The sequence below is a fragment of the Lissotriton vulgaris genome, chromosome 3_1 (assembly GCF_964263255.1).
Source record: "Lissotriton vulgaris chromosome 3_1, aLisVul1.2, whole genome shotgun sequence".
Classification (NCBI taxonomy): domain Eukaryota; kingdom Metazoa; phylum Chordata; class Amphibia; order Caudata; family Salamandridae; genus Lissotriton; species Lissotriton vulgaris.
The window spans coordinates 320,489,894-320,514,366 of NC_141689.1; the positions used below are offsets into that span (position 1 = coordinate 320,489,894).

Here is a 24,473-nt window from a genome sequence, read left to right on the forward strand (position 1 = left end):
CACAAGACTTGCCTCCTCGAGACTTCAAGACCATCTATTGACCCCTCTACCTCTTGGGTTCCTCTCGGATCCCTGGATTTCTCTACCTCTTCGACACACCTTTGACACTCAGCAGAACTGTAAACTTGAACTCTCCTTTATTTTGCCATCCCTGTCACTGTTTTGTATTTTACCTCCTCTTCTTCATGTTGTAAAGTGCTCCGATACCCTCAGGTCTGGCCAGCACTATAGAAAACCTCTAAATGATAATAATAATAATGATCAAAGTTTCATTTAACTAAACAAGGGAGGCAGGGCACTTGGATCCATGCAACCTAGTGTGCTCACCTGGCCCTTGATCTCAATGTGACTCCCTGCATTACATTTACCCAAATTATTCTCAGCTTCTTGTGGTTGGAGGATCTGTGAATACTCTTTAAATGGTTCACGGAGCACTGGAGTGCTCTGAGATCCTGAGTCCTGCATTAGTACTAGGACATTATTATCCTCCACTCGTGCCACCTTGGTATATTCTCTGCTCGGACCCGTAGAAGGATACTGTTCCCTTCTTCCATGGCTTTCCTTCTGTTTTGGTATCAGCGCAAGTGCATTGTTTTGGTTAACTTTCTGAACCTCCACATAATCCATTGTCTTTGGAGACATGAAAGATGCCTTCAGGTTGGGCAACAGCCACATTGTGTCCTGGTCAAAAGCTCTGGAGGGTTCTGCTGCCTGTGCTCTCCTCGCTAATAGTCTCAATGGTTCTAAAGTATTTTGGCTGCTTCTTATCCTCATTGGCCATTAAAAGTGATGACATATTTACATTCGTGGCACCAAGGGCCAATTTACATACTTCAGTAATGTTGTGGTAGGAGGGTGTGGGAGTCTGATTACTGACTGTTCCCCCTTCAGGCCATGGGTTTGGTTTTCCATCACTTGGGTTAGACAACTGTTTGTCAGACATTGGAGCTTGAATTTCCCAATTTATGGTACTTTGTGGTGTAGCATTTTCTTTCATTTCACCAATATCATTGGTGTCAAGAGCTGCCGAAGAGATTCTGGAGTCTTTGCATCTCTCTGAGAGTGCCGAAGGACTGTCACAGCTCCCTCTTCCTGAATCATTGTCTGTTTCAGCATGTGGTAACTTCGTGGGTTGGTTGGGGTGCCCTTTGTGGTGGCTAGAGATCAGCTGCTCTTTACTGTCATCTACCTCGAGAAATTCCACCAGAAGATCTGCACAGTCTGATGTTGGTGGAAAACCTTGACAGCCCAAGGCACTTAACAGCTCTTCCCATTTTCCTGTCTGATAACAAGAAAGAAATGAGTAAAAGTCACATTGAATGAAAGACATGGATATAGAAGTGTGACTTTTTGCAAACAGTAATCACGAACTAGGTTTTCCTGTTGTGCATATATCACAAGGAGGGGTTGAAGGTGCTGCAGAGTAAATGAGACATCACCCACTTACAGGTACTAAATGCTGTGGTTGGCCAGAAGCAAGGAGGGAATTACTACATTTTTACTATTGTATATCCCTTGCTTTCTCAAGGTTATACTTCAATTCTAGTACAGATCAGCTCACAGGCACCTAACACAATGTCCTTACTAGGAAATTCTTGGCCAATACCAAACTTCATATTTTTAAAACATTCACATCAAGTACCCTTTAAACAATAAATTAGTTCTCAATGTAAACAATGTGGCATTCTCTTGGATACTGAATTTGTCTGCTATTAGCATTCTTTTGGCTAGTGATATGTGTGAAGGACAGACAGCTGAACAAACTCTGCACTAAAACGTTATTTTATAAGCACTACAAATGTTGGCACATGTATGTAGGCTTGTGGGCCAAAACTCATTGTGTTCTACTTACTGCATAACACATCAGACTTTTCTGATATTAAATACAGGCGCACAATTACACGATGGATGAAATACTGAGTGCACTGTGCCTCCAATGACTAGGTGCATTATTCACGATGTAATTTGCAAGTGTAAGTTTGCCTTACGTGCGCAAGTGGTTGGATTTACTACTGCAAGGTATTCATGGAAAGACGTAGTAGTTGTGCCTTTTATTTCTCATGTGCTGTAATAACTCTTTAAGGAGTAATACTATGCATAGGTCCCACTCAAGGGGTGGAAAGTGGGGATCCTGAAAACTTTAGCAAGACTCACATACAAACTTGAGTGTTTATCAATATTGTCAAACTCTAAAAGAATGGGAGCAACCCGACGATTGTTGTGGGGTGGGGATAGGCACAGTAATGTGTTTATGGGGAAATATATTTTCCCTGTGGAAAAAAACATATACAGTAATTAAATAGCATTTCTAAGCTATTGAAAATGTTCATGCGTTGGTGATCACAAGTGTGTTCTTGAAGTATGCCTCAAAAGCTATGACTGGCACATCTTTTGAGGCATACTCCATAAAAGCTTTAAATCAGCAACTATGCAAGGATGTCACTCTTGGTATAAGAAATTGTACTTCTTAGAAAGATCAGTTTTTCCACTTGATGACCTACCACAAACAGATTCTCCCACTCCCACACTCCTGAACATTCTGCAGAAAAAGACCACCTAACCTGTTAACACATCAATATTACCATTCACCTTTCAGTACATACCTTAGGTAATTGCTTATCAAAGCCCATTGTTTGGGCCCTGGAACAGGTGGCAGGATGCAAGTCAGCATGCTAAAAAGATATCTAAAACAAAGCAGTAAAAATACTTGGAAAGATAAGCAAGCATATTCCAAAGTTTTTATTTTTTTATTTTTTTTAAAATTCTTTTTATTGTTGTAATTAACATCATACATTGGCCAACATGGCCCCATATTAGGGTTGCAAAGGCGTACAGTGGGTCACACAAGGAACAACAAACTACATTGAAGTTATATCAGTGGGACTTCAATCCTTCAGGCATTTAAACATCCACCTCATGCGTCGATCTTCAAGGCTGGGGGGGTTCGCATAAGAGGCCCCTGTATTCATTCCAATTGTTCCATATCTCCCCCCATTTCTTAGGGCATCCACGTGCAACATACACAGTTCGTTCCTCTACCATGCACTAGTCCATGTCACATTTCCAGTCCGCAAGTCGCGGATGCAAGGCTGCCCCCCAGAGTCTTGCTTTGTTGCACTTAGCCACCATCTGGCCGAGTGTCACCCAGAGCCTGCCTCTGGCTGATAGGTGCATTGGCTCTCATATCTTAAAGATACATCTTTTAGCCTCAGGGCGTAACTCAACTCCACAAACCTCCTTCATACAACACGGCACTTTTACCCAGTAGGCCTGCAATAGCGGACATTCCCACAACATGTGAAAGAAGGAGCCAACCATTCCGCACCCCCGCCTGCAACTGTCATCTTCACTCCTGCCCATCCCTTTCAATCAAGTGATGGAAATGTAAACTCTGTGTAGAATTTTTAGTTGTATGAGCCGCAGCCTAGACAAAATAGCTACCTCCTTAGGGGAGGCCAGCACACTCCTCCACTCCTCCTCATCAATTTCTAGACCATCAGCCTCCCACCTTTCTTTGAGCCCTAAGAGCAGGTCAATGAGGTTATTTATCAACTTCTTGTACAGGAGTGAGATTGCGTGTTCCTGTATGGGGCCATCCAAAATCCTATCTTCCAGGAGGGAGGCCAGAGGGGGCTGCGTACCCTGAGGGATATTCTTCTGCAGTGAATGGCGGACCTGGAGATATCTGAAGTATTCGGTGTCTGCGAGCTCATATATAGTTTGTAGGGATGGAAAGGACTTGACCCCGCCGGAGTCCCCGAGATCCCCGACCCGCGAAATGCCAATGAGGTCCCAGTTACGGAACACCTTTGTACGACCCAGAAGACCAAGTCGTTCTGACACCCAGAGCGGGGTGGCCAAGGTGAGAACGTTGTGCCAGCCCATTTTCCGCTGGACTATGTGCCATATCTGCACAGAGTGGAGGGTCGGTCCCGTGAGCGCGAACCTGGCAGACCGTGAGTAAAGTGCTGCTTCATAGTTCACTCCCGGTAGAGGCCACTTATCCATGCCATACCCTGGGTCGTTGCAGTCACCATAAGTACCTTGATTGATCACGGAAAGGTGTGCTGCCCAATAATATCTGCAGATGTCAGGTAGGGCAATCCCTCCATCGTACCACCCCAGAGTCAATTTCTGCAGGGCTATTTGAGGCGCTCCAGACCACAGGAGGTCCTTCTGCGCCGCCTCGACAGCCGTGAAGTACGATGAGGGAACTAAATCGGGGTAATTTTGGAGGGCGTAAAGGAATCGGGGCAGCGCCATCATTTTAAAAAGGGATGCCCGGCCCAGAAGGGTGACCGGGAGTTTCTGCCACGTGGCGGAGTCTCGTTTGAGTCTCTGAAGTGGCGGGAGTAAATTTCTGTCGTACATGGTGGCTCTATACTTGGACATAAAAAGGCCCAAATACGTAAAGCCCTCGGTGACCACTTTCATGGGACAGTCCCGTGGAAGTATAGGGATGCGGCTTGGAGGACATGGAGGAGAGATTTGCTCCAGTTGATACTATACCCGGCGTTCTTACAGAAGTTGGTGAAGATATCCAGAGCTACGATCAGTGATCGCCGGGGCCACGAGAGATAAAGAAGGATGTCATTGGCGTATAAGGAAATCCTGTCCTCCCATCCGTCAGCCCATCGGAGCCCCTTCAGGGAGACGTCCTGTCTGATCCAGGTGGCCAGCGGCTCAAGGGAAAGGGTAAATAGAAGGGGCGAGAATGGACACCCCTGGCGTGTCCCTCTACCCAGGGTGAATACCTCTGAGACCTTATTGTTGGCGACCACCTGGGCAAGCGGTTCTGTATAGAGGAGGCAAACCCAGGAGATAAAGCCAGGGCCAAAGCCCAGCTTACGGAGGACCGTCATCATGTATGGCCATTCGAGAGTATCGAAAGCCATTATGGCATCGTGCGACACCACCACGATATTCCAAAGCTTTGACTAAACCAGCCCCCAAATAAAAACTTTCCTTACTGGTGTTGAATTGATAAATGTCAATAGAAATGGGTTTCTTAACTTTGTTGTTTTGTTTTGCTCAACTATATTCTCTACTGTGTTGCACAAAATATCATTAAAGTTATGGGACAGGAAACCTGGGACATACTAGGAAAGGAAGGTTATCAACACACTTGATTTCCATTTTTATAGACTGTATAATACAGATCATTGGACAGAACTTTATTATTTGCACTGTGCTGTATTGCCAGAGCAGAGAGGAAATCCACACAGTAATCAAACCGATATTATGACATGGAATCTTGAGGCATGCCAACACCAGGCCAGCCCCAGCATGTGGTACCTGGGAGTAAGGATTATCCAAGATATAGCTAAGGTAGCAGATGTTAGCTTAACACAAGTCTCAAGGGAATGTCAAAAGCAGATGAAATCTTGGGCTCACCTCCCTTTAACCATACTGGGGGGCGGTGGTGAATTTAATTATGATGGTGATATTACCCAAAATACCCTTACTCTTGAATTTAATCCCCCTACACTTCGATAAATTAGCCATTGATAAAATACAGCAGGCAGTACATTCTTTTGTCTGGGCCTATAAAGCCACTAGAATAGCCTGGAAAAAGCTAAGGCATCGGAGAGAGAAGGGGGGTCTTGCGTTACCTGATATACAGTACTATGCTTGGGCCTTTCTGTTTTCACACTCACGAATGTTGTTAAAAATGCCAGTGAATACCGGGGCAGGAACTATGTTTTTGGCCATGTTAGGAGGGGCCAGTTTACCTATTGAGGGCTTTATGTTCAAGTTTGAACTCAAAGTCCTCCAATCAATGGTTAGAGCATGTTGTAGAGTAAAACACATGGTGGGCCTTAATTATTTTTCAAATCTAGCACCACTCTGGGACTCACCAGGCTTGCCTGTATGTTTGCAGGATAGGCTAGCTCTACCACTGAGAGAAGCAGGCTTGAAGGTATGGGGGGACTTTGCTTATGAGGGCACTCTCTTTTCATGGGAACAACTAAGAGAGAAAGTCGGAGTTGGCTGTCAAAGTTCAAGTACATCCAAGTTCAGAGCTGGGCTAAAACCCAGAAAAACCAGAAGAACCCCATAGCTCAGGGCAATAGTCTAGAACAACAGCTAGGAGCCAGTCCAGTGGGAAGGAGAGAGATCTCCTACTGGTAGTGGGCAATTGAAGAGGCCGTGGATGGCAAATTTAAACTCACAGATGAAGCATGGAGTGAACATCCTCCAAATGTACATTGTTTTGTTATGTTATGTTATGTTAATGGTTTTTGTACCGCGCACAGCTGCCCCAGCAAAGGGGCGACCTGGCGCCAGGAAGGTATACACAACATCACAAAACGCAAACAGAATCAGGGATTTTTATTAAAAAGAAAAGTTTTGATGGCACGTCTGAACTGGTATAGATCTTTCAAAGCTCGAATTTCATTGGGAAGAGAGTTCCATAATTTTGCGGCTACTACTCGGAAGGAGCGACCTCCAATCCTGCTCAGCAAAAAGCGTGGAACAACAGACAAATTCTGGCCCATCGATCTCAAGGATCGAGAAGGAACATATGGGGTCAGTAAGTTCATTAGAATAGGTGGGGCCGTACCTTTCAAAATTTTAAAAGCCAGGCAAAGCACCTTAAACTCGATCCGCCGAGCAACAGGCAGCCAATGGAGCGCTTGCAATGCTCTGGACACTGAGCAACGTCTGGGCAACCCTAATACCGCTCTTGCGGCGGCATTCTGCACTCGTTGCAGCCGCATAAGTTCTGCCTTGTTCGTACCTGCTAGCAGAGCGCTGGCATAATTTATCCTAGATAGTACAGAGGCTTGAACCACAAGCTGTCTCGTGGGGGCATCAAAAAATTTAAGCACTGGTCTGACACCCCTGATGATGCCAAAACAGGAGGCAGCCACCCTCTTAGTCTGGCAGGTGAAACTAAGCGTAGGGTCCAGCCAGACCCCGAGATTTTTCATCTCCATAGCAGGAGAAGGGATCATTCCTAACTCGGGAGGCCACCAGCTGTCATTCCACCATCCAGGTTGCTTACCGACCACCATAACCTCTGTCTTTTTTGTGTTCAATTGGAGACAGTTCTGGTTCATCCAATTGGCCACCGCACGTAACCCCTCACAAAAGTTGAGGGCTTCCACAGCTGAGTCCCCACTTAATGTGACCGCCAGCTGCGTGTCATCCGCATAGGACCCCATTGTCAGGCCCCAGCGTTTGACTACCGCAGCCAGCGGTCTCACATATAGATTAAATAGAGTGGGGCTCAAAGATGATCCCTGTGGGACCCCCAAGGTGAGCGGGTGAGAGGTGGATTTACCGGGTGGTATCGCAACCTGAAAAGATCTGTTGGAAAGGAAGGAGCGGAACCAACCTAGAGCCAAACCCTTAACCCCAGCTTCCTCTAAGCGCCGCAACAGGATCTCGTGGGACACCGTATCGAAGGCGGCACTCAGATCTAACAACAAGAGTGCCGCTGTTCGTCCGGTATCCAGCACGGAGCGCAGATGTTCGACCATGTACAGCAAGGCGGTCTCCGTACTGTGGCCTGCACGAAATCCATTTTGCGTGGGATCCAAGATGCTAGCTTTGGCGAGGTGGTCAGCCATGATCCCATTCACGTGGGCTTAGGTGACTTTAGCAGCCCACGGCAGCAGTGAGATGGGGCGATAGTTGTGAGCAACTGTGGCAGAACTCATTTAAGACTCTTTTTGACATTGTGAAAAGTGCTTGGTTGAAAAGAAATCGTATATTCACCATACACAGGGCCTATTTCTCCCCCGTGAGGCTGCCTAAGTTCACAAGGGGGACGTAAGTACATTGTAAAAAGTGTGGCCTTGCCGAAGTCTCCGACAGTCATATGTTCAAAGACTGCCCTGCTATTGCTTTGTATTGGAATGAAGTTCAAAAGTCATTGGAAAGAATTTTAAAATCCCCTATCCAAATGGCCTTGATTATTTTTGGCCTTAAAGATCAAGTCACTGGCCTAGCTAGCTCTCTTGTTTTTTACACTATTTTGTTAGCCAGGAGACAAATATGTAAACACTGGATTGATCCTGCCCCTCCTACACATTCTGAGTGGTTGGCATCGATGTATGAAACAAGATAGATCTGTTAAGAGCCTGCAGCAGAAAAAGGACAGCATTTTAAGATCTGTTGTTGAATTGGGTAGGACATAAATATAGGGAGGTACACCCCTGTTTTATTTTCAAACTATTTTTTGTCTTAACAATGTACCTAAGAACACCGGGTACTATGATTATGCCTTTTTTTTAACTCTTTGGACAACGTTGGGCACCCCCATCTTTCTGCCACCTAAAGATGTCCATCAGGGTCTTGTGGCCTAGTTGGAGAGAAACCTCTCCCCTTGGTTGTGGAAAGTAATGACCATGTCTGCTAAAGTACCGTATAGGCGGTAGGCACTGTGAGAACTTGATGCAATGCCTATTTCCCTCAGTTTGAGGAGTTATGGTAACAGCAGCTTGCGTGTTCAATGGGGTTTGAGGCAAATGAGGAAAAAAAAAAGTAATCAGACTCGCTTGGGTGGTTGAAAAACATGGTTAGCGGCACCTTACTTCTGCTCTCCGTTTCACTGCTGTCTGGCCCAAATACTTCGCTTGATGGAGAGGAGCCATAAAGTCCCCTTCTGTTGAGCTTCATTTGCTGTTATTCGTCAGCAACGGAAGGTTGCAAGGCTCACTTGCAATGTATGTTTGCTAATATAAATGAAAACTGCTGAGACAAGGGTGGGTGGTGAGTGAATTTCATACCCTCTGCCACCATCAAAGTATATAATGGAGGGGCGTGGCTTGAACGCCGTACAAGATGGCGGCTTGACCTCGGAGCTCCGTCAGCCGTTCACCGGAGCCGGCGATTTTCTCCGCATTCACCAGATGAATGCGAGCGCTGATGCCAGATTCCGCCGCCGGAACATGAGGTGAGCAGGGAGAACTAAGCTGCTCTCCTCTACACCGTCGGTGTGCGATATTCTCACCAGTGACGTGCTTCGCTCTTCAGCGGCCGCCATTTTCTCCAGGTTTTTACCGCGAAACTTTCTCATTCACCAAACGCCGCTTTTTCACCTCAGCGCGCATAATGCGGATGTTTCTAACACCGACCTCTTGGCATAACAGTCTCCTCTCCGACACCTTATCGCTTCACTTGAGATGCATGTCTATTGGCTCTTTGGCAGGAAACAACGCTATATTTCCTCTCAGCCTAACTAAGCGCTACTTCCTCATGTCTGATATCCTTCTTTACACAACAAACTGTCACGCTGCTCCGCATTGACTCTATTGACCTTCCTATGTCATATTAGCGCTTCAGTCTGTTTTCTCCCTGACATGAGGTGATACTCTCTCTCAACGATCTTCCTGGTTTATCTGAGGAGACAGTATATGTTTTAGTGACGACCATTTTGCTGCATCTCATCATTCCTCGTTGTGCTTTTTTCACCATAAGGCATATTTCCTGCATCATATTTACAACATTTTTATCCTCTGCAAGTTGTGGTGTCACTGCGCTTCCTTCCCCGTTATTTATGGGGAAGCTTCGTAACCTCAAGCTTACAGCTTCAAAGACCAAACCGCAACTTTCCTCAGACTCTGACTCTGCGCCACACACTATGGATGATTCTGTTCCCATCAAACCAAATGCTGCTCACGGCGCAATTCCTAAAGCTACTGCACCCAGTAAGCTTCTACAACCTGCTTCAATAAAACGTCTGAAAAAAGACCCTCCCTCTCCAGATTCTTCAGCGCATTCTGCGTCAATGGATCTTATTCTGGAGGAGCTTCGTGCACTCAAACCCTTCATGGCTGAGACAACTAAAACTTTACAATTTCTTCACGACAAATGGTCTACTTTGGAATCGAGGGTTCTATTGGTGGAACAATCTACAGAAACTCTTCAATCTTCCTGCGCAAAAATTACACTCTTAGAAAAGGATATCTTTCTCTTGAAGCGACAGTCGGAAGAGTTGGAAAATCGCAACCGGAGGAATAACCTTCGCCTTTATAATCTTCCGGAACTTACAGAAGGATCCAATCCAACAGCTTTCTTCCAAACATTTTTGCCAAAAATTTTGGGTCTTCCTCCTTCCACCTCTCTTAATATTCAACGTGCGCACAGACTTGGTCCTAAAGTCTCCACCAAGCCCCGCGGAGTCATCATGCTGTTCCTCCAGTATACTGATCTTCTTCAAGTGTTATCAGCAGCAAAGACTAAAAAACAAATTATATGGGAAGGTCATAGGCTATACCTTTCTCAAGACGTTGCTAAAGTCACAGCTGATCGTCGAAAACAGTTCCTTGATTTAAGACCATGTTTGAGAGCCCTTGGCGCCCGTTATGGACTGCTACATCCATGCCTCTTCAAGGTGACTTACAAGGAAAGAACAACTACTTTTGAAGATCCACTCGTCCTTGAAGAGTTCCTTCGTCGTCACGAAACCGAAAACATGGACACTGCAAGACCTGTTTAACCATCTTTGTTTTACCATGTTTTCTCATTTGTCTACCTCTATGTTTTCCTGCCGTTACTTGTTTCTAAGGCCTGTATTTGAATGAACACCTCCTACCTATATATATCCTACCTCTGTTGTGCAATTGTTCTTGTGCTCTCTTTTTATCTTACTCTTCGTATGTATCTCTAATGTTTCTTCTAATTTTTATCTTTTTACAGATCCCAACCTCGTGTCTCTTCATCCCGGTGTATCCGTATTTCCCTTCATTTTGTTCCTTCGCTGGTTCCTCAGGTGTTCGACGATGTGAGTCTCCGTTGTTGATGTCGTCCTCTTCTGACGTCGTCATCCCTCAGTTCTCTTGACTTGTTCGCTATTAGTTGAGATGTTACTCCTTTCTATACTCTTTGCTCTATTTTTTCTATTGCTTCTCTTTTTCTCTTCCCTTATTCAATTCTTTCTCTTTTCTTCCTCTACTATACCATCTCCATTCTCTTTGTTCTCTTTCTCTTACATTTACTGTTTTTCGCATTTTCATTGCGATTCTCTTCATTTTCTCGCTCATCTCTTAATGTATCTTATCTCATATCATTTTACTGAAGTTACAAGTTCCGAGTAGTTACTTGGAATGTTAAGGGGTTAAATAACCCCATTAAACGTCAACGTGTCCTCACTCACTTGGCACGGCTTAAAGCCGATGTAGCTCTTTTACAAGAATCCCATCTTTCGGACGCAGAAGCTTCTAAACTTAAACGTTGCTGGGTGGGACATGTTTTTCACTCTCCTGCTTTAGGTAAGAAAAATGGTACTGTTATTTTATGTCATAAAAAGTTAAATGTTTCAGTTGTAACTCATGAAAATGATGATAATGGCCGTTGGGTTATTACTAATCTCCTCATTGATAAAATACCTATCGTTATCTTTAATGTTTATGCTCCTACAGGTGTTGATAAGTTATTTTGGCCTGCTATTTCTGACAAATTGGTTACTCTTAATGAAGAATATGTTATTTTTGGTGGTGATTGCAACCAAGTTCTAGACCCTTTTCTTGACAGAAATTCCAAAGTTAAGTTTATCCCCTCCAAGATGCATTCCCAATTTATTACTTCAATTCAAAACTATGCTCTAGTTGACATATGGAGATTATGTAACCCTGACCTTAAAGAATACACGTTTTATTCCCCCACCCATCACTCTCAATCTCGTATTGATTACCTTTTCCTCAGCAAATCCCTAGCACAACTAGCCACCCATTCAGATATTGGTTCCATTTTAATCTCAGACCATGCCGTCCGTTTTTGTCGATATCGACCTTATTCCCTTCTCCCCTCATTCGGGACGCTGGAGATTTAATAATTCTTTACTCCTAGACCCCATTTTCTCCACTAAATTTATAGCTTTTGCTTCTGAGTTCTTTACACTAAACCACCTCCCTGAGTCTTCCTTTGTCACAGTTTGGGACTCTTTCAAAGCAGCTGCTAGAGGTTTTATCATCAATTTTGTTTCTCAAAAGAAAAAACAGTCGATTACCAAGTCAACTCAACTTTTGGATAAAATTAAGAAACTAGAATATACATATTATAACTCTACCTCTGAATCTTCACTTCGTGAACTTATTTCTGCCAAAATTGAGTTTAACAGGTTTACTACTAATGCGGCTTCAAACTCTCTCCTTAAATGTAACTCCCGCTATTATGGAGGCCAAAACAAAATGGGCAAACTTCTAGCTAATTACCTTAAAATACGCAAGGAAAAAACAAAGATTGAGTCCTTACTAGATTCTGCTGGTGTTTCTTTGTTCAAAGACAAAGACATCTTAGCTCAATTTGTCTCTTTTTACCAAACTTTATACACTCCTGAGTCTAGCCCTGATCCTGATGACCTTCTATCCTATTTCCAGAATATCCCTTCCCCTCACTCTTCTCATGTTGATTTTCAATCATTAGATTTAGACATTTCCCTCTCTGAAATTTCACATGCTGTTTCAATCCTCCGTAGAGGCAAAGCCCCAGGACCGGACGGTTTTACTATTGAGTTTTACAATCACTTCTCCTCTCTTCTCCTTCCTAAGCTTTTATTATTGTTTCAGTCCTTTGTACAATCTGGCTCTTCTCAGGGAACTTTTCAAGAAGCATTAATTTGTCTCATACCTAAACCAGATAAAGATCATACATTATGTAAAAATTATCGCCCAATTTCCCTGGTAAATACTGATTATAAAATTTTCGCCAAAATTATAGCTCTTAGATTAGACCCTCTGCTACCAGAACTTATCGGTCCGGAGCAATCCGGATTTGTTAAAGGTCGCTTGTCATCAGATAATTCTCGTGTTTTCTTTAACATTTTGAGTAGAGCTGCCTCTCTTCCCTCTCCATTAGCGGCCATTTCTCTCGATGCCGAAAAGGCCTTTGATAGAATAGGCTGGGATTTTATGTTTCAAGCTCTTCGTTGGTTTGGTTTTCCACCCAAATTCATTTCTCTTATTTCTTTACTTTATTCCAGTCCCCATGCCTCCATTTTTGCTAACGGTATCACTTCTGATTATTTTCCTCTTCGCAGAGGAGTCCGTCAAGGATGTCCTCTATCTCCTCTTCTGTTTATTCTAGCTTTAGAACCCTTCTTAACCAAAATTAGACGAGACGAGAATATTTCTGGTTTTCAATATGGTCCCCAACAACAAGTTAAGTTATCGGTCTACGCTGATGATATTTTATTTTACTGCTCAGATCCTCAAACAACTTTACCTTCCTTCCTTAATCAAGTATCTGCTTTCTCTAATGTATCTGGATATAAACTTAATACGGACAAATGTGAAATCCTCCCCCTGAATCCGTTATGCCTCAAGCATCTATTCGACACCTCTGGCTTTTCCTGGCAACCCTCTAAGATTAAATATTTAGGTGTCTGGTTCGCCCCTCGTCTCTCTGATACCCTCAAATTTAATTTCGAATCTCTCTCTACTAAAATCACTACTTCTACCAACCGTTGGAACCCTCTCTTCCTCTCTTGGTGGGGACGCTTGGATTCCATAAAAATGATGCTAGCTCCTTTGGTCCTCTACACTATTTCTATGACTCCTATTCACATCCCTAATCATTACTTCAAGTCAATAGATTCTATTCTGCTGAAGTTTTTATGGAAGGGTAAGAAATCTCGAATAGCTCTTTCTGTTTTAAAGAGGGATAAATCTTTGGGTGGGGTCAAATTTCCCAATTTTAAATCGTATCATACTGCTTTCTCTTTAAAACAAGCCTTACGTTGGCTCTCTTCAGATCTTCCGTATTATCCTCCACTCTGGCTAACAATAGAATCATCCTTCCTCCATCCCTATGACTTTAACGAAGTTCTTTCTTTTTCCTCTAATGTTTCTTCTCTCCGATCTCCTATCATTTCTCACACACGTTCTCTTCTTCAGCCTTACTTGTTATCCTCCTACCCTTCTGCTTCTTCTGTTCACACCCAACCTATTTGGCATAATAAGCACCTTCAAATTCGCAATCGCTCACTTTATTGGAAATCTTGGCACTCTCGTGGTTAAAATGGATTTCTCAACTTATTTCTGATACTTGTCCTCTTCCTTTTCACCTTCTTCAAAACCAATTTTCATTACCTTCCTCTTCTCGTAAACAATATTTATCGCTGATCCCCTCCCTTGTCCAATATCTCTCCTCCCTTCCTACTACCAACTCTATTCCTATACCTCACTTTTCCATCTCTAATGCCCTTGACCAGTCCCCCTCTGCTTCTTTTCTATATAAAGCTCTACAATCATCGACTGAACGCACTAAATCTAAGGTTGAGTTGGCTTGGGAGGAAGACTTGTCTCAAAACTGGCCCCCTAATTTTTGGGATAAAATTTGGTCTAAAATTCACAGTACATCTAGAGCTGCCAATACTACCCAAACCTTATTTTTTATTTATAATCGTACATTATATACTCCCTTAATTCTGTCTTCTTTCTCCTTGGACACTCCTTCCACCTGTTGGTCCTGTTCTTGTCCTATAGCTGATTTGAAACACATGCTCTTTGACTGCCCTCCCATTCTCCAGTTCTGGCATTTAGTTTGGTCCCAAATTCAAAGAATTTTCAACATCACTCTTCCCTTTTCAATCCTTCACATTTTTCTAGGTTCCCTTTCCCCTGATCTTCCTGGACCCCACCATAAACACAAACTACTCGATCTCCTGATAGCCATAGCCTTTCATCATATTACATCACATTGGAAACAGGCTAAAGACGTTTCCTTCACTGCATGGTGGAACGCAGTGTGTTTTAACCATCGTCTAGACACCAATTTTGTCTCTCCTATTTCCCTAGCAATTAAACGTGACCTTCTATGGATCCCCCTTACCGAATACCTATCCAGGATTTCCAGACCATCTCCCATTTCTCCATTACGTAATGTCGAAGTTCAAAAACCACCGTGATTGTTTTATCTTAATATATATGAGTTTATTGGTACAAACTATGTTTTCTTTTTGCCACTTCTAAGATATATGATTCTAATGATTTTCCCTTACCCTCAATATTCCTGACTTTCTTAATACATATTGTTCTATTTTACGTTATTTCTATGAACAATTCCATTGTAATGTAAGAGAGATTTCTTGTTTTTTATAACTTATGACTGTTTCTTCATGTACTGTCTTTTCTTCTTTATGCCTTAATAAACTTCAAACTTAAAAAAAAAAGTATATAATGGAAAAGGCAAAGCTGTGGGGGAAAGTTTTGTTTAAACCCAATCACAACATTGGGCTTTTTATGTAATGACCTCTTGATGTTCAGACCAGTTGCAAGCAAAAAGAAAGGATGATATTATTTTTGTAACTGGCCTAAAACGATGTGCATAATAGGGATCTTCGTGGTTTTTGTATTTCATAAGAGGATGGGATGCTGCATTTGTGCAGAATGTTTTGTGGTCTGATGTCAAAACTTTGAAGCATGGGGGGAAATTTTAGCATTATGGCCATGGAACTATTTATAAATAGGACGAAGCTATCTGTTCTGCTTTTGATCTCTTGTATGTAGCAAAACGTTTTTTATGAGGAAAATGTGCATAAAAAGCTTCATGAATCTACTCTGGAGCTCAAAATGACTTCTGGGATGGATGCGTTGCCCAGGAATGTGTCAAGGGCCCTCAAAAGTTTAAAGTAGTCATTGACAGCCCTCAAAAGTTTCAAATAGTAATGGACAGCTTGCAAAAATTTGAGGATTTAACTTCTTAGCGAATGAGGGAATGAAGCATGCTGATCTATATGCTAATTATTCGTTGTATTCCAGAATGAGTTATCAAGCCGTGAAAGAACAATTCCTGCCACTGACTCAACCACTAAACAACCAACAGTAATAAGCATCACTCCAATTTCACATAAATTGTGGACTTACCTCCAGAGTTTAAGAGTCATTGTCAAAATGATTGTCAAATAAATGATAACACTGTGATCAATATTCATAAGGGCATGTCTTTTCCTGTGAAATCTACAAGAGAGAGAATGTATAGATTATCTGCTACATTACAGTGATGTTCACATGTTTTATTGACATTAGTTTCAAACATATTTGAGAATCTGAACAGTGGCATTGATAACAGATAATCACAAATAGTACCTGACAGTCTTGTGAACAAAAGCATTTTTGTCCAAGTGATCACTGCAAGATTGAGAATGCACTGAAAAAATTGTTCTGTGCCATGCCTGTGGAAGTTGACCTATTTTGCTGATTGCCTACAAAAACTCAGAATTGCAGTACAAAGTACAAGACCATTCACAGCTTCCTTCGGTAAAGTGGTTGTCAGTCAAAAGTGACAAAATGTTTACCAAACTGCCAAGCCTGAAAAGTACAGGAAGTCTTTCCCCCGGGCAGGTGTCACGTGTATGCTGTTAGTGCTTTGCAGGAACACATGTGCAGTGCTTTTTCAGTACTTTGAATAACAATTGAACTGCATGATAAAGGATCACCAAAAGGGTCCTAACCCTTAGTGAAGAACAAGAAGAAACATCTTATCGTTGCAAATCAGAAAATACAGCTGCAGCAGTGAGCACTTCTGAGCCTTTAAGGTCCCATTTAGCTGATAGTTGAAGCTTCACCAGACACTTCAGATCCTGAGGAAAAGTTAACCCTAACCTTAGAAGACTGTAAAAACTTACCTCTAGGTAGAGAGATAAGATGGGCTACACTCACCTAGAAGGAGTTACCTGCAGTAAGCAGTAAGTAACGTTACATTATGTATTTTTATTGCCATGGATTCTAGTCATTAATTTCTCACAGATCCACTTAGCATTTAGGGTGCAAATTTAGAGAAATCACAAAACATCGGAGATGGCTGCACGTTTTATTGGCAACCTTTTACATTTGTAAATGGGTTTGTTCATGCAAAAATTGCACCAGTGCAGTGACATCTCTGTGTGAATAAATTTAGTTGCAGAGTGGGTTTATGTGGGCATTTTTGGGCAGATCAGGAAATGTGATAAACACACCTATACACTTGCTTTGAGGTTTTTCATCAAACATGTTCAAGTAGATCTCTTCCATGAAACCACTTATGACTAGAGTTGTGTTTCCATTTGTTTCATAAATACCAGCCTTTGCAAGGACAATATTCTTCTTCGGAGTCAGAGAATTTCAAAATGTGCTAGGCCAAAATCGAATTTCTGATTCACAAAATTTAGGAATGGTGGGAATGTATCCTCATACACATTTCTTCCGTATGGTGGAATTTTAGTGTGAACACATTTAGAGGCAGGTCTTACACAAGAGACTACCTATATGAGTGAATTAGCATAAGCTGCTAGAGAATCAATAATTTGTGGGTATTCAGCAAACATTTTGCAGGTATAATCCCACTTTTAAAAATGCTCATAAAGGTCAAATGTAGTAGAAACTGCATTTTGGGTGGACATAAGAAGGGGACAATCCCAACATTTAAGGGGGTGGTGCAACTATTTTCTCATGGAGAAACAAAACCAAGTCTATAAGTGGAAAAATAATTGTATTCACAACTTCACATGCAGAAACGTACACCTGTTCCATTTCCATATGTGGAAATAGACACACACGCTGGAAATCCTGTGAATCTGTTGCTTCCAGGAGTTCTCCATGAATGCTCTCTAAATGCTTAAAATATCAGAAATGTGTTGAAAACATACCCGTAACAAATGGGATCAAATTTAGGACATTTTCTTTGTTGTTTTGTAAACATGGTCCTCAATGAATTCCCAAAAAGTTGAACATCTACTTAAACCCTATGAGTACTGCTACAATTGCAAATTTGTGACTTTATGCCCATGCGTTTTGTGAAAGAGGCTCATGTATGTTCAAAACCGCTGTGCGGTCATTACTACACAACTTAAATTTTACTTGAAAATACATTTTTTTGTGAGATTAGGTCTTCATTACAGTTCCTTACAACTTGGGAAGCTTTCTGTTTTGGCCATTGTGCTTGGAAAAGCCCACTGAATAAATATAAAGGTTGTTGATTTGGGGTGGATAAATGCAAACTATCATGTATATTGCTGGTCTAGACCATTCTTGCCTCTATTTCTTCTGACCTGTTTTGTTGGCTTTAGGACTCTGGGCACTTTACCACTGATCTTCTGTGCTAAAGTGATTGTGCTCTCTCCTTTAAACTTAGTTTGATTGGCTTACACTTGTTTGGCATATTGCATTTACCTGTAAGTACATTGTACAGGGGTACCCCATATACCCGGGGCCTGTAAATTAAACTGTACTATTTGCCCTGCAGCGCTGTTACCACCACCAACAGATGTAGCTTTTCAATCCTGTCTCAGGCCTCTGCCGCTGCATAGTTTACTTCCACAGTAACTTGGCATTTAAAGTTACTTGCCAAGTCTGGAACTCCCCTTTTACTACATGTAGGTCACCCTAAGGTAGGCACTAAATAGCCCTATGGGCAAGGTGCTGTGTAAGTAAAAGGTAGGACATGTGCTTTTGTTGTGTGGCATGTCCTGGTTTTGACAAACAGCCTATTTGGTTTCTCACTGCTGTGAGGCCGGCTGCTCTCAGAGGTTTGCATTGGTAATCCCCTGATATGTATTTCAGTGGTAATTTCTGATCTGGAAGGAGTACGGTTGCCATGTTTGGTATGTTTGTAATAGTGGTAAGAAAGCCTGCTTATTGGTGAAGGTGGATTTTTCATTACTATTTTAGAGATGCCACTTTTAGAAAGTGGGCATTTCTATGTGCATATGACTCTTTGTAGTTTACAGCCTGACTCTAATCAATGGTTGGTTTAGACTGACAGGTGCCTGTGAGAGAGCGCCATGTTGTTTTGGAAAATTATAGGGGTGCACCATATCTCCCGTAGTCAGCACCAACATATTTAGAGGTTATACTAACATGTGTTTTTAGAGATATAACAGTAGGTTGGGAATTAGTGGATTGTGTAATCGATGTATTCATAACGTTGCAAATTAATGTAGAGCCTTAACAAGAGTGTAATGCTTTATGTGATGTAGAAATGCTACTAAAGGTGTGTATTGTAGGATTAATAAATGTGCCATATTACGAGTTGCAATATGGCAGATAGGATGTGACACTTTAATGTGGAAAAGAACTTACGTTTAGAGATGAAATGTAATGTTGTCTTTGTAGTGGAATAGAGTGCATTGCTTATAATGTAGAATCATTTAGAAATGCATTTAGATGCGTAAAGGCCTGGGACATGAAGAAAAGCCAGTAGAGGCCTAACTGTAATTTCTTTAGTTAGCATTGGTTATTCTTGTGAAATAGCTGCCTGTTGGGGAGAGTGCTGTTCTCAGCGAATATTGAATTGTAACTTTGGATGTGCACAAGGTTGCTTCTCATGTATTTCAGTTGCAAGTGCAAGGCCACAGAGCTTGTTAGGTAGAAAGATCCATTGTTTGGAAGTTAGGCCGGTAGAAGTGAGGACGACTAGGTGCCAGAGGAATGTTCATCTGCAACATTTGGCTGGAAGGTGCCTGGGATACAAGGACACCTCAACGGACGCTGGATGGAAGGATGCCGTGCTGGAAAAATCCGAAGACCAACACCTGCCCAGAGGGGTGTGCCTTGGGCGTATCTATGATTTTGGGAATTTTGTATTAGGGACAGACCCCGAGGGTGGAGAGCAGACTTTGTCAGGAGGTTGATAGAGCAGGATGTAGGCAACTTAGACAGCACTGAGGGAACTTAGGGCAGAGAGGGGTGTAGGAAGGAGCATCTTAGAACGAGCTCAGTAAATTAGACTACTTATTTGAGAAACGTGAATGCACTTCTTAGGGAGTCTTCACAGCGGACACCTTTACTCTTGCCTGAAGGGAATTGTTAAGTAGGGATGTCACCTTAGAGTTAGTGTGAGACAGGTTAACTTTTTCTTCCCTTTTGTAAATGCAGTCCAGACTTCAAATAGAGACGGTGATTGGATGCCTGATGTTCCTAGAATTGACTTTGCTTTTCATTCTGAGTCGTCTGAGACTCCTCAGTAGGATTATGTTTGTATTAGTGCCAGTCTATTTCTTGAACCTCTTGTTGAGGTGTTTGTATGTTCAATTATTTTTTGCTTTGTAATAAATTCTTAGCTTCAGTTCGTAGTCAGTGGTTCTTCAAACTGAGTTTGATTGTCGATTTACAAACCTGCCTAATTATGAGTTTGGAAACCTCCCCTCTACACTTCTTAGCAGACAAAAAGGTCCAGTAGACCTGTATTGGGATTCTGGAGAATTGATAAGGTAAAAATCTAGATAAGAATCCCAGCCCCTTCGCCTTTTTTTGTGCATTCACTCCAGAAAGTCTCGAAGGGAGCTGAGGTGTGCCCTGCATATTCTGAGCTAGAGCGGTGGGAGGAATTGTCATAGACACCTGAATAGAGCTGTCTGTCCTCTAACAATGCTGTGTCCGCCCACCTGTAGTGTGCCAGGAGCCAGAGCTGGGGACTGAACGGGGGTGTTGAGCATTTCTAAAGTTTGTTTTAAGTTACCTCCACATCAAAGACATTTTGAGTGTAGGTACAGGGGCTCCGACCCCATGACTTTAGACACTGCAAGGGACCTGTAACCAGATGCTGCTGGTGCTGCACACTGCAACTGTGGATAGCTGTGCTGTCAGGAAAACCATCACTGGACATTGGCTCTGTTGTGCTGACCTGCTGGAAGGTCTGCCTTTTTGCCTGCAAGAAACCTGTGTGCTGGCCTGTTGCCAACCTTCCTGCTTGTCTTCCCCCACCAGTGTTCTCAGCGCATGGTGAGCTCTTTACTTTTCACTTCAATTGCAAGCTAACATGTTCCTGGCTCCAAGCAGTGCATAGCTAGTGCTATTGTGTGCTCCTGATTGCTACTGCCAGCATGGAGAGTGCTTTTTACCCTCCCTGGAAATAGCGCATGGTGAGTGCTTTGTTCTTCAAGTCTCCCTCTCCATCTGCGCGTGTTGAGAGCCGTTTATGTACAGAGGGAGTGAAAAGTGTGCTTGTCTCATGTGCTGATCGTAGCGCTGCAGGGAGTCCTGGCCCAACCAACAGTACTGGTGGAGCATTTCCCCTGGGGCAAAATCACCTTGCCCCGGCTGCACCTGTGGATGAGGCCCGTGTGCGAAGTCGCTGACAACTAAGGTGGGGACAGCCCATGTGTTGCACCATTTGTTTGAAGAGATCCCTGGAGTGCGGCTCCGAGAGGGGGACCGCCCGCTCCCGTGTAACCACCTTCCTGCAGCCAGCATCATCCCCATAGAGTGAGGAGCCCCAAACAAGGAGCCCCTCCCACAACCAACGCCCAGGTCAGAAGTGATCTCGTGGCCAGCCCAGCTCTTACACTTTTTTATATTGCAGCAGTTGCACCTCATGCTCACGGGCATCAGCCTTGTAGAAATTTTGCTGTGCTGGACCCAGTGAGGTCTCCGAATTATCACGGCGAGAGCGGCATTATTTCTCTTTGCCCTGATCAACGGGGACCCAGCACGGTCTCCCCACATGTGTCTTCAGTGTGCATGTCCCCTCCACTAGGTTTGCCCATACCTTGGTGCCCATTCCTTGGGGGCCCTGAAAAATTAAAAACAACAGCAGGACGGGAAGGAAACCCTTGATGGAGGTCCCGTTCCACAGTAGCGGCTGCTACCGGACTTGGTGGTAGGGCATGGGTGGGGGCAAGGTGGTGGAGGGTTGAGAACACATTTAAAAAAACACACTCACCTGTGACAGCTGGCTGGGAGCTCCATCTCCTCTGGCATCTTCTCCTTACTCTGGTTCCAGCATGATAAAGGAACCAGCAGGCAGCATCCGGCTTTCAGGCTCCCGATACCCAATCATAACGCTGCAATGTAGCGTTGTGTTTGGTCTGAGCACTATGGATCAGTGCTCAGCCAGGGATTGGGGGCCTGGGCATGTTCTGCGTGCAGGTTGTAATGCAGCCTGCATGGAGAATATGGGACGTGTGCATGACTGTTTGGGGTGGCCCGAGAGGTCTGACCAAACTGTCATGTGCACTTGTGAGTGGGCAAACTACTCCTCCCCTGCTCCTCATTCTTCGCAGCAGCCCGTCATGTCCACAGACCTGAGAAGCAGTGGGGCGATGCTCCTCCGCCTCAGTGGAGGAGGCGAGACTGTGTTCTGGCTGAGTCCATCAAGTACTGCAGTTCCTGTGGTAGGTGTGCAGGTGTCCCTGTAACCTACGTGTGGTGCACAGTCCCAAATACCATATATTTGGAGTGCAGATTGCTGCTCCTTGTATGTTTATCTCAATTAGGCAAACAAGTGGACCCGATAGGATCGCTTCGGACCGCAGGTAACTAATTTTTACAAGGAACAATGGTTCTAAGCTTAGAAAAGGTATTCAAACAGATTCTATTATAGACCACAATGAGTACTATAAGTTCATTTCCGATGCCCAGCAGGACATGGAATTTTTATTTAATCAATGTAGTAGAACATTTCGGAATTAGAATACACACAAATCAAGAGGGCACAGTCCTGTACCCAGTATGAGGGAAAAAAATGAAGGGAAGGGTAGAAAACAAATTAGATTTTCTGGCAATAACTTTGGAGCAGAACGTGGCTTGCATCTTAATACATAGTACTGCAAGCTCAAAACGTCAGTGACTGCAATATATTCACACAATGGTACAATTGCGGCACTGTATGAGAAAGTCAATGTTTTGATCCCATGCCCTTATATTAGCGGGATCATCATCCGGACTAATGATAATTGCCTGGTTGTATGAATAAAAACAACGCCCTAGTGTGGCACAGATTCAGTTGCTAGTAACAGTACCTGCTTACAAGGATGGTAGCAGGTGCTTTTTAAGGGGGTTTGTCTGGGGTATAGAAAGGCCCAGAGTTCGGCAAAATGGCGCTGTAACCCACGATGGGGTACCTGGCGGAGGCTCCGTAGAGTCTCTTTCGTAAAATGACGCGATGGTCAATAGTCCAGGTAGTGATTATTGGAGCATATAGTTTTGAGCTATGTTTATATGCAATACAGATACATATTGTTATATAATACTGCGTGGAGTCTCTTTTGTGGTGTGCTTATTCTGCATGTGTGCTGTACCATACTAAAAAACATTAACATTTCAACGTTGTATAATAATATGGTGTGTGTACGCAGAGTGGATCAACCTAATATAATAATTTACAGATTATTTAATCTCAAATCATTGTGTTAACTAGCAAATGATTGTACATGAACATTAGCATGCAAGGACTGGTAAAGTGTTCCCTAATTTGCCTCATCCATAATGAATTGTTGAATTTAAAGTGCAAAAACATTTCAGGGTTGGACTGTCCAGTCTTGCTCGTGTAAGGGCTGACTATAGTCGAGAATGAGCGGTACAGAAGAGGTAAGGCTGTTCCATCTCTGATTCTTATGATATCATCCATAGCATCCTCAAAGATTATGAGGCCCATTAGGATGGCAATCCGCCCGCCATCCACACCTAAATTCCCCCCGCCATATTAATATGGTGGAGGGGACCGAGGCAGACGGAAAGACCGTCCGCCGCTTTTCCGCCCGGTCGCCTTGCGGCCGTGGCGGAAAAGGATTAATATGGTGGCGGTGTCTATTAGACACACCGCAAGATATATTACAATGGGCTTGGGCATGCGGTCTTCACTCTGGGGGGCCCCTGCGGGCCCCCAGAGTGAAGGAGAGGTGGGGGGTGCACTCCTATGACTCCCAGGGGTTCATTGATTTAGCGTCCAACACCTGTCCCACCTTTAACCCTGAATCAGGCATTGACTCTATGGAGGGCGGGATAGCCACCTGGCTGCAATCAGCTAGTGACTGGTTTGCCCCTCTCATTAAATTTGCACAGACCAGACGCGGGAATTCCCATCGTTGGTTCTCTGAGGAACTCAAAGCACTAAAATTAAAGCTACGCCAATTAGAGCGCAACTGGAGACGTGGCTACTCTAATACGGACCGCGTAGAGTTCGTGAGGGCCCGCAATGAATATAAAAACGCAATCACCAAAGCAAAGGCCTCACATATCTCTGAAAGAATTGACTCAGCTCGCAATAAATCGAAAGAAATCTTCAAAATTATGAACGACTTTTCATCAGATCACAGATTGCTCCCTACTCAGGCCCCAACCCAAGAAACCTGTAATGCCCTCAACACCTTCTTTATCCAGAAAATTGTAGATATTAAGAATGCTATCTCTCCCTCCATCCCCGCCAGACCATTAGACTCCGTCTCTCTTAATCCCTGTTCCCTCTCCCAGCTCCCAGCAATCACCCCCAGTATTCTCTCAGAGCTCACTACCCGCATAAAATCAGGATCTCCTAAGGACTGCTGTCCCCCTCCAGTCCAGAGAGCGGTCTTCTCAGCTTTACCTGACAGTATTCTTCCCCTTCTGAACTCCTCCCTGAGCACTGGTATGGTCCCCAGCGCGTTCAAGGAGGCCATATTAATCCCCCTCTTGAAAAAAGTGGGAGCTGACCCCGCTAACACTGCTAACTACAGGCCCATCTCCCTTTTGCCCTATACCTCTAAACTCCTGGAGGCTCATGTGACCACTTGCCTGTCGGCATTTATAGAGAGTTCTGGCTTCTTGGAACCTAACCAAGCAGGCTTCAGG

The 24,473-nt window shown here is 43.6% G+C and overlaps 1 pseudogene; it reads right to left on the minus strand.

Annotated features, from left to right (window-relative positions):
- Positions 1 to 273: 273 nt before the first annotated feature.
- The window catches only part of LOC147726393 (prolactin receptor-like), a 121,011-nt pseudogene continuing 96,811 nt past the window's right edge, over positions 274 to 24,473 (minus strand).